Raw genomic sequence first — 11,545 nt, 5'->3', positions numbered from 1 at the left:
GGTAAATAAGTTGTTTCTTCAATAAATTATAATTAATTAGAGCATAATAAATATTTTACTTTAATGTACCACACTTCCTTATTAAAGTCAATTTCATTCACACTTGTTTGTAAAAATGGATGTTTTGGTCAAACATATATATGGATAACTTATCTATAAATAATCAAATATATAAACCGAAAGATGGGGTGGCACTAAGGTTGACCAAATTTTAATTAATTAAAAAAATAACACTTTCTGGGTTTGGTGAGTCATTTTCGTTAGGAAAACATTTGTCTATTTGTTAAAACTAGTGGAATCATTTTTGAAAAATAAATAAATAAAAAATATTTATAAGATTTACAAAAACATAAATTTTTTTACAAGTATTATAAAAATCCATAATGGTTTTAAAAGTTCCTTAAAGAATTAATTAATTATCTTTATCGTTTTATTAGCATCTTCGAATGCTAATTTGGAATTAGTCTGTTAAGCAAATGATTGAATACACCGACCACTAAACTAGTAAAATATATAGTTTGTACTAATTAATGAAATCCATTAACCTTTTGATAAAGCACTGACCATTTATCCATCTAACTAATAAATAATTGGAGTATTATTATTATCATAATAAATAAGTTTGTCCAGTTTGGTTGGTCAAAACATATTGAAAATAATATTTTTTTTATAGAAAAATAATTTTTAAAATATTAAGAAAATTAATTTTCTAACAAAACTATAAAAGTATCAGGAAAAACAACCTTGTAGTATTTGGAGATCCATCAATATTAGGTGTTTTGTTTGGATTTTATTAATCATTCTATTCCAGTTTATGTGATTTACTTTTTTTTTTAATATGTTCTAAAAAGAATGACACATTTCTATATTAAGTAATAATTTAATTTTAAAATGTTCATTTTACCCTTAATGAGTGACTTATAGTTAAACAAATATCTATCACTTATTTTAAAAAATAAATTTCAAAAGTCTTATTTTTTTTCTTAAACTCCGTGTTAAGTCAAGTAACTCATATGAAATGGGAGAGGAAGAGTAATTGAAAACTTTAGCTATCTAAAAGTTATAATTTGCAATTATTTTCTACATTTTGTTGATCTTTCTTTCTTTTTTCTTGTTCTTAGTTTATGATTTAGTTTTCATATTCCTATTGCATCACAAACACATCCTTAAAGTTAAAAATTCTTGTAAGAATGAAAGTGGTGATTAGAAATTAATAACAAATAAATGTGCTGTTACTGGATATATTAAGGGGAACTTTCACATATAGCCACTCAAAAATAGTCTAATTACTCTCCATAGCTATAGTTTGATAATTACAATTCGTAGCTACATGTTATATGGAGGAGAGAGGCGAGCGAGACTGGGAGAGAGAGGAGAGAGGCGAGAGAGAGGGGGCAAAGACTGGAGAAAGGTGAATTGTATATGTATATAGGTTAGATAATTGTATATTATACATATATATTTGTATATATGGCAAGAGAGATTGGGAGAGGGAGGAGAGAGGCGAGCGAGATTGGGAGAGAGAGGAGAGAGGCGAGCTAGATTGGGAGAGGGAGGAGAGAGGCGAGAGAGAGAGGGCAGAGAGGGGGAGAGAGGTGAATTGTATATGTATATATGTTAGATAATTGTATATTATACATATGCAATTGTATATATAGCAAGCGACATTGGGAGAGGGAGGAGGGAGGAGAGAGGCGAGCGAGATTGGGAGAGAGAGGAGAGAGGCGAGCGAGAGAGGGCAAGGAGTGGGAGAGAGGTGAATTGTATATGCATATAGGTTAGATAATTGTATATTATACATATGTATTTGTATATTCTGACGAATTATACATATACAAACATGACTAATTATAAACTCGAAGTCAGCCCGCGTAATTAATGTATAATGTTAGCCGTGAGTGGTAATTATAGCAAACTATAGCTATGATGAGCAATTAAGTAGTATAAGTTTGCTTAACCGCGTAATTTTCCCATATATTAAAATAGGTTTGGTCAGGGTAGCATAACATGAATTATAAACTAAAAAAAATATAAATCCACTACCAAAAATAGGCCTCCATCACATTAGTAATTATTTTAATAATATAAATAAATGTGTTGTTACGGGATATATTAAAGTTCTCTTTGTATATAATTTATTGATAGTGTATATTTACATTTCAAAGTTGGATTAGTTGAATATTCTTAATTTGTCTTTCTTGTATGTAAAGTCATTAGTTTCAATTTTTTCAGGTTTAGTTTAATAATTGAATTGAAAAATATTTTCTATAGAAAAATAAGTTTTTTAAAAATAAAAAATAAAAGGTTTCAACATTCCAATACGCCCCATCTTCAACCCATCCGCATAGCCCCATCTCCACCACCCTACACCATATGATCATATCCCACCCACCTTCTATTATATTATTTTATATTTTCTGTATCGAACATAGCCTAAAAATCATTAACACAATTTTTAATGCAACTATATATGAATCCTTACTTCTTGATACCTAATAAGACCAATTAATTCTTTCATAACTAGTGGCTGAAAATAAAATTGTACTACATATATCTTCTATCAACCCAAAAATTATGAGTAGTTTCCATTTAACATAATGTACGTACATTTTAATATTATTTTTATAAAATAGAGAGCATGTTTTCAATCGACAGATAAATTAAAAGCCCGATTGAAATATAATCTAGACTTTGCTATTTATTCCAAATAATTAATTGGAAATATAAGATGAAAAAGAGCAAAAACAACTAACTTATATGAAATTCTATTTACTCAAAGCCAATACTTAAGCTTCCCCACATCAGCAACAACTAGAATCCAAATCTTCATGACTTGGCACACCCATATTCCTTTGATTTCATATGACTAATTAATTATCACCTCACTTTCGACAAATTAGCAATTAAAAATGTGTTATTTGAATCGATGATCCATCATAAATAACCTCTTTATCTTCTTTAGAAGATAGGAGCAAGATTACATACACGTCATTTTTTTCAGACTCTACTTGTAAAACTACTAATGATATGTTGGGTTGTTGACGCGGAGAAATGTTTTTTTATACTATGTGTCAAATATGTAACATGTCAATAACAGGTGTATCACACTCCAATACATTCAGGTTGAATTATAAAATGAAATATACGTTTGAAGTGATCAAAATAAGCATTAATTAATTATAATAAGCTATGAGTTAAAGTTATTTTTGTTACACGCTAAATTGGCTTATGTAGAATGCTATGGTCACACTCCAATTAATGCTATATATGTGTTTGAACTATATATTAATACAGTTAATATTTGTATAATTCCGTACTCTAGCGTTATAATTTAAGTTTTAAACTAAGGTATACATTCATTAATTTAAAGTTTTAAATCTGCATTTTACGTTAACTCTGGACCACAATAGCATTAATGCAAATTAATTGTGATTAATTATGACTTGTGACTTAGGTTTCCAAAGGTGGCACTAAAAGAACTGCCGCATACAATTTACAATCCACAAAAAGGTCTATAAAAAAATACACGTTGGTTATTTGATACTCGGGTTTGACAGGTGCACCAACGACAACTACAAAGTGATTATAATATAATTAAATAATTGAAAATAATTTACTTATGATACTTAGTTATACGAATATTTAATGAATTTTGAGTTTAATTCATTATAAGATCCTATCACTTATTCATATAATGAAATCATGTGAGTTGAATGTTTGTGTGTTCGGAGGATGAATCCTAATTTTGAAATGGATGGTGTGAGTTTGCCAAATGTTTGACAAGCCTAGTAATACATTTGTGACACATATAAAGTATGTTTTGCATCAAATTTTGTTTAGTGAACGTAGGCTTATTGTAAATCTGATTCATATTCTCAATTTTGATACACACCAAAACCTTTTATTTCACAAATTTGGAAGAGCTATCAATCATTATAATCAATTTTTTTTTTGTAAATTCTTCAAAATTTGCTAATTTATTAATTTAACTAATCTATATACGTGCATTTAAAGTTCTCAAAATTATTTTGAGATTATAGTTTTGAAATTATAATTTTAACTGAAAAACAAAAGAAAATATATATATCTTGTTAAAAAATACCTTATCTCATAAGCCGAACGACCTAACATAATTTATTAGTGACCACCTTAGTTTCAAGTTTTCCACATCACCACTTTGTCATTAATTTAAATATGTTCAAGGTTTTATTTTTTCGAGTTTGCGCATCACCTAATTAAGTATATTAGTTCTTTCTTTAAACACTTGTGCTTTATTTGCGCCGCCCTACAATTTAAATATTAGTAAAAATTAGTACTACTAATTTCTATATAAACCCAACCATTTAAGCACTTAACCCTCCACATATTTCATGCAACTTTAGAGCACCTAATTAACTTGGTATAATATTTTGCAAACCTCATTCTTCCAAACTCAAAAAAATGGCAAGTTTTAAATTTTGGTTTTGTTTCTTTGTTATCTTGCTTTCATGTTTATGCTCCGAAAGTCGCCCTCTAGAGGCGTTTTCGGGGAAGAGAAAGGAGATAATGATGGAGATTGCTCGAAATATTTTAAGAGAACAATTGCTTAAAGCACGTTCAATTAAGTATGATGTCAACCGGCTTAGTCCTGGTGGACCAGACCCTAAACATCATTAGGGTTCGAGGTTGATTCAGGATTTAAACCTGATGAGTTCGAGTAACACATATTGAACTCATTGTAAGGTTATTGACTCCGGTCCTTCAAAGAGATTACTCATTGGAGATTTATGTAGAAGAAAGAGAATTAAAAGAAGAAGAAAAAAAGGAGAGAATTAAAAATGTGTTTTTTTTTTTCAATGACCAATTGTGTTCCTAAATATAATTGGAAGTGGACATTTGCAATTCCCCTCATAATAATGATAGTGATCTTGATGTGATTGAGATTTAACTTATTAGTTGTGGATAATAAATTTAAAAGCTCATGTCCTTATTTTTTTAATAATTTAAGCATACAAGTCCTTATTATATGTTCATTGTATACATCTTTATGATGCATCTCCACATCTAAGTATATGTTTATGTTCATAATCATAATCTTATGATAGGTATATTTCAATATCTAGTTATTATAATTCCTTTCCCCACTTAGTTAACAAATCATCCAGTATGCATGAAGGTATGTATATAAAAAAAAAGTTAAAATGGATTCAACATCAAATATATATATAACAAATAATTTTAACTTATGTATACTATGTAATCTTTTGACTAAGGGTTTGGATGAACCCTCTTCTTGTAACCTATCTTGGGCCCATGAATTTATTCAGATTTCCCAATCATGTAATTTCATTTTCTCAGCATCATTCACCAATACGAAACACACCCCGCGGTGAAGGAGTTAAAAATTTAAGGAGTGTCAAAATATAAGGATATAATACACCTAAAAACATATATACATAAAATTTAAAATTTAAACTAGTCAAATAGTCTAATTTCCCAACGAATGAGTCCCACATGCAAAACGTCAACTTTAACAAGTTTTGATTTTTGACATTGAATGTTTGCCCATAAAATAAGGTGGGGTTGAAAATTCAAGAACATCTATTTTCAAGATTATGATTGTAATTTTATAAGGAAAAATTACTTAAATACACAACACTTCTTTACCTATTTTCAATATTTTCCTACTCTTTTACTAAAATACAGAAATCCCTTATTTTCCCCCAATTCAACTTAACCGGATACTTTATTAGTTTAAGTATCCACCCGTTATTAATTAAAGTATCTGCGCTGCTATATTATGCATCCGCCCGTTAATTAAGTATCCTGTTGCTAACAACTTAATAATTTAAGTATCCGCCCATTATTAATTAAAGTATCCGCGCTGCTATATTATGCATCCGCCCGTGAATTAAGTATCTGTGCTGCTAACAACTTAATAATTTAAGTATCCGCCCGTTATTAATTAAAGTATCTGCGCTGCTATATTAAGTATCCACACTGCTATATTATGTATCCGAAAAACACTAAAAAAAGAGATTTTGGTAATTAATGAAAGAGTAGGGAAAGGAAGTAATTTCTTTCTTATACTATGTCATTTGCCTAATTTTTACTAATAAAAAATGAGAGTATTATATACAAGACCTGCAAAGTGCTTTAATGTTTAAAGCCCACGTAGCCCTTGTGATTGAAATTGAACTACTTTGTAATTTAAGGCCCATAAGCCCAACTTCCATAGGCAAGTCTTTTCGTTTTGTGTCTTAAATCAACTTTCTCACTTTAAGAGAATCAAACTACGTGAACTTTAACCGATGATTTTTTTAAAAGTAATATTCTTTTTACATTATGGTATGCTCCAAATAAAAGTTGACTTGTAAACATTTTTGTGTAATTTCAACATACTTTTTTGCTTTTTCACTAAGTTTTGATCGTTATCAAACTAACTTTTTGATAAGCGACAAGTAACAAACTATTTATGATGGAGGAAGTACTAAGCATGTGCTAGAGGAATAAACAACCTAATTTTTTAATTTTTTTTTTATAATAATGATGCTTAGTTCAATTTACGTGCTACATACATCTCAGTCATTTCACCGTGTAAGTATATGTTATCTCTTGTCAACTCAAATATCAAATAACTTTAGCTATCTAATAAACAAGCTAATTAGAACATTTAAGATTCCTTTTGTCTATTTTTGTAAAAGGTTATTTCAATGCTTGGCATGCACATTAAAACGTTAATTGCAATGGACCATTTTTCAGAAGACTTATTCAAAGTGGCTGTTCCATTAACCACTAGGGGAAACAAAAGTCATTAGAATTTTCTTGACTTCCCACTCAATATTCGATATCCGTGTTGTTATTCGAATAAAAGTCTAGGGATAACATTTACGTTTTCAATAAGCAAAGATGACTCTCGAGTCAAACCTGAAACCTATGATGAATAAAAGAATATTTGAATTACCGCTCCATTATATATAACCTGATTGATCTTTAGATTTTTCTCGGTCTAAGTAGAATTTTTCAAAATTCAAAGTCAAAAAAAGAGAAAAAAAAGGAAGATGATTATATCTCAGAAAGTGATTGCAAATAACGAAGTGAGTGTGACTTGAAGATTCCATATTTTCACAAAATAATGGTTCAAAGGATGTCGATGTCTAAGGCAAAGAAAAAAAAAGTTGGAATTGATTGCATTTACTAAAGTCTAAAGTGTTTGATTTGGTCAGCACTGACGACCTCATTGGCTCTTATCCTTGTATAATATAATAACCTTTCTACTCAAATATTTTTCACTTACTTAACCTTAACTAGATCAAACAAGTGAAATAAATAAGTGATACGTGAGTTTTTTCTTACTTGAGTTTTTTCTAAAAAAAGAAGAGTAGAAAACTTAAAACATTTGTAGTTATTAAAGTTAGAGAAACCCTTTTATTTATAGCTAACAAAGAGTATTATGAACATGTGTTCATTGTGTCTTATCAGAAAAGCCACAACTCTTTAAAAAAATCACAACTCATCGAAAAAATCACAACCCTTCGATACAGTTAGGACTTAGGGTATATATATATATATATTACACGTCATGAAATATTACATCATCAAACACACTAAGTCTGATATTAATCCATGTCAAGCATATTATCAAGTCATGAAAGGAAATACTTTTAAAAAAAAAGAAGATAAAACTATGACTGAATATTTATTACATAAACGTTTGTCACAAAATCGAGACATATTTGTGACAGAATTAACTAATTTGTGATAAGATATGATGATCCATCATAAATTTAAGACGAAAACAACTATTTATCACAAATTTGTGACAGATAAAATAATTTGTCACAACTTTTTCATAACTATTGCAATAAAAAATACTTATAACTTATGTGGTTCATGCAAAAGGGTGGAGCTAGGTGAGAGTTCATGGGTTCGGATGAACTCAATAGCTTTTCTGTAGACTCCATATTTGTACTAGACAATTAATTAAATATATATGTATATTAATTTGTGAACCCCCAACAACATTGATTGATGATTATTAACGAAACTTAGACCCCAAATTCTTAATTCTGGCTTCGCCTCTGTTCATGCATTAGTTTACTATGAGAATCGTCCTTTATTGTTGACATTGTGGATATTTTGAACTTAACAATACAATTATTATATTCATTACGTTAGAAAAAATGTACTTATTACATATCAAATATAAGAAAAATAAAATTCTTACTTATTAGAAAAATAACATTTTATTCCTTTTGTACCAAACACATATTTATTCTTGTAAACTGCATTTACCTTAGATCGATCCAAGAGTTAAGTTGAAAAGTAGAAGTCTACATCAAAGTTGTTGAATAAAAAAACCACTATAAATGTCATTTTCCTATTTAAAGGAGTGAATATCAAGTAAGGGTAAGTCACATGCTAGCTAGCTGTTCCACTCAAAACTCACTAATTGCGCCATACTAATTTGATAAATTACTTCAATTAGGCAAACAACCACTTATTGAATGAATCACTTCTGTTGTCACACATTAAGGAGTATAATGGGAGTAGTTATTGAGTCTAGGTTGTGTAAGGGGAGGCATCATAATGCACCTATAAGGAATGAGATTGTGGAGCGGTAAGTACTCATTCGTTCTTATGCAGTAATTGTAGAGTGAAGCCTTGAATTGAAATGAATTCATGTGACTTTCTGGTATGAATTCAAATTTAGTCAGGTACAATATGAATACAAAACATATATACCGATTGCATATATAAAAGAGCATCATAAATGCATGAGAAAGGTTATGGTCATGGAATGATAAGTACTCCTTAATTCTTATTCAGACGTTTTGAAGTCGAGTCTTGATTAATGAAATCATCAAAAAACAGTTTATCACACAATCTCACGTGATTTTCTGATACGAATTCAAATATAATCCGAACGTAAATGCACAAGAAATGTTATAGCCGTGGAATGATAACTTCTCCTCAATTCTTATTTAGACGTTTCAGAGTCAAGCCTTGAAATGAAATCATCACCTATATTAGGAATTTGTTTACCATACAATATCATGTGATTTTCTAATACGAATTCGAATTTAATCAAATGTTATATAAGTGCACAAAAAAGGTACAAAAAGAAAATGATTCCATTCATGAGGCAAAAGAGTGAGATGTTTGAAAGTGGAACCAAATTTCTACCATAGTTAATTTAATTTATATATGTGATGGACTTTTCATTTTTATATGTTTGTGTCATAGTCCCACAGCGCATGACAATGACCCAGCGGTGCCTATGCACTTGACAATATTTGCTGCTATTTAGTCCTTCTATCATACATTGCATGCGCACAGAATTAGCTGATATCTGGGCGCATGAACATATTGAAGTTATGAGTTCGATCATATCGAATCGAACTCATAAATCTTAAATATTAAGCATAATGACTTATACCATATATATATATATATACTAAATTTTAAGTATAATGATATAAATGATCAGACAATATTTTCGTAAATCTTAAATTCGAGTCTGACACACAATATTCATAAAAGATTTTCACAAGTTTACATTTTTTTTTCTTTTTGGTTTAATTTAAATGGTGATTCCTCATTTAATTTGCATGTGTACTAACTTGATTGTTCATTCAAAAAAATGGCAAAAAGTTCATTAATGATTTTGCCTATACCTGTCATTTTGTCCTGCAAACTCCTTAACTTGCATGTTGTTATTGTAGTAGTAGTATAGTACCTCAATGTCTAGTCTTTTTCAATATTAGTATACGTACTATATATTATAACTCAAAAAATTGGTCCTCTGATAAAGAACTTACAAAACAATCGAAGATCATAGTATCAATCTGAATTTTTTTTTAAAAATTTCTCATTCGATGTATTTTCTTTTAATATTTAATTAATTCAAATTCATATAGCATAACGCTCGATGAAGTGTAAGGTGCACTAGTGTGTCTACATATAAAATATAATAAAGGGTTAAAGTAAAAGTATAAAATATTACAAAATCTTACATAAAATAAAGTATTGCACATTTGCACTGGATTTTAAAAAAGTATGTCAGTAAAGATGGCATATTTTTTTTCCCCTTACGCGTGAGAAGTGGCGGGGGCACAACTTGTTATACAGGACAAATACTTAGATCACATAAAAAAAAATTACAATTTTTTTTTTTGGAATTATTTGAGTATTAAAAAAAAGACATATTTTTATATTTAATTTTAAGATACATATTTTAGTCTTAATTTCTTTGAAGCGCTTGGTTGTTGTTCATTGATATTAAGCATGTTTTGATCGATATTTCTATAATTGGTTTGATATTATTCATGTTCTTAGTCGAATTGGTCCTATATTTCTCTATTATTGTACTATCCGAGTTTGCTAATCGTGATTAGTGCCGTTTGGATTGGCTTATTTTAGGTGCTTTTAAGCCAAAATAGTTTTAAAGTAATTTTGAAGTGTTTGAGTAAAGTTAAAAAATGCTTATAAACACATATTTTAAAGCCAAAATAACAAAAATAAGCCAAAAGTTATAAGTTAGGAATCCTAACTTATGACTTTTGGTAAGTCAAAAACCAATCGAAACAGGCCCTTAGTGCTCCCAATGAGCTTGGTTCTCTCAATGAATGTATGAGCGCATGATTCAAAATCGTCTTTGTAATTTATAGTTAGTTTTGATATAAGATAATTTATAACCACACATACATTTATTATTTAATGTAAACTATAAATTTCAAAAAAAATTCTATCATCTTTGTAGAATTTCATATCTAATCAAACAATGTCATATAAATTAGAAGGGAGTAAATATCTAAAATTTATCTCAAACAATAATTTATTTATTTTTCTTAAAAAAAATTGTATCCAGTCAAACAACCTAAGGTTGAGGGGAGTAGTAAGATATTTGATGAGGGGTTGATCCACAAATAGTGCCTCTAACATTACGGTGTGACCTTCAAACTTTCAGTGTCTTCTGAATCGTGCTTGTTGCATAGAGTTTATCTAGTGTAGTTTACTTTCATGTGTGATTTACAGATTATTATACAGTATCCCTACTGCACACAAAATGCTCACTCAAAACATAAAAATTATGACAGAGGTTGTAATGCTACGAGCTATCCTAAAGCTTCCAAAAGAAAAATATTATTACTATTTAGTATTAAATTTCACTGAATATATTATTACCGTATTTTTATATTAGGTAGTTGTAATTCTTTAAGGTGGATTGGTGAATTGTTTTAAGAATGTTTGTCTTGTCCAATATAAAAAAGACCACTAGTCCATAATATAAATGTTCTAAAAAAAGCATAAGAAATTAATTCCAAAATGTATAAAAGATGATATTTTTAGAGGGGGATTTTTGTCTCCTAAATGAGAGTTTAGAGTAAGTGTTATGGGCAGTGTGACTGCAATTAGGCAGACATGGATTTATAGGGAACAGTAATGCCTCCTCACCTTCACCAAGATTTTTTGACAATATCTATGCCTTTTTCTTTTTTTGTCTTTTCTTTTTCAAATCTATTCCCAAAAAATAAATTCCTTTTATTTCAAATTATTTTTCGTA

The sequence above is a fragment of the Solanum verrucosum genome, unplaced genomic scaffold, assembly GCF_900185275.1.
Source record: "Solanum verrucosum unplaced genomic scaffold, falcon-dt-bn FXZP01000277.1, whole genome shotgun sequence".
Taxonomy (NCBI): domain Eukaryota; kingdom Viridiplantae; phylum Streptophyta; class Magnoliopsida; order Solanales; family Solanaceae; genus Solanum; species Solanum verrucosum.
Note: the sequence above shows the minus strand (reverse complement) of the source record.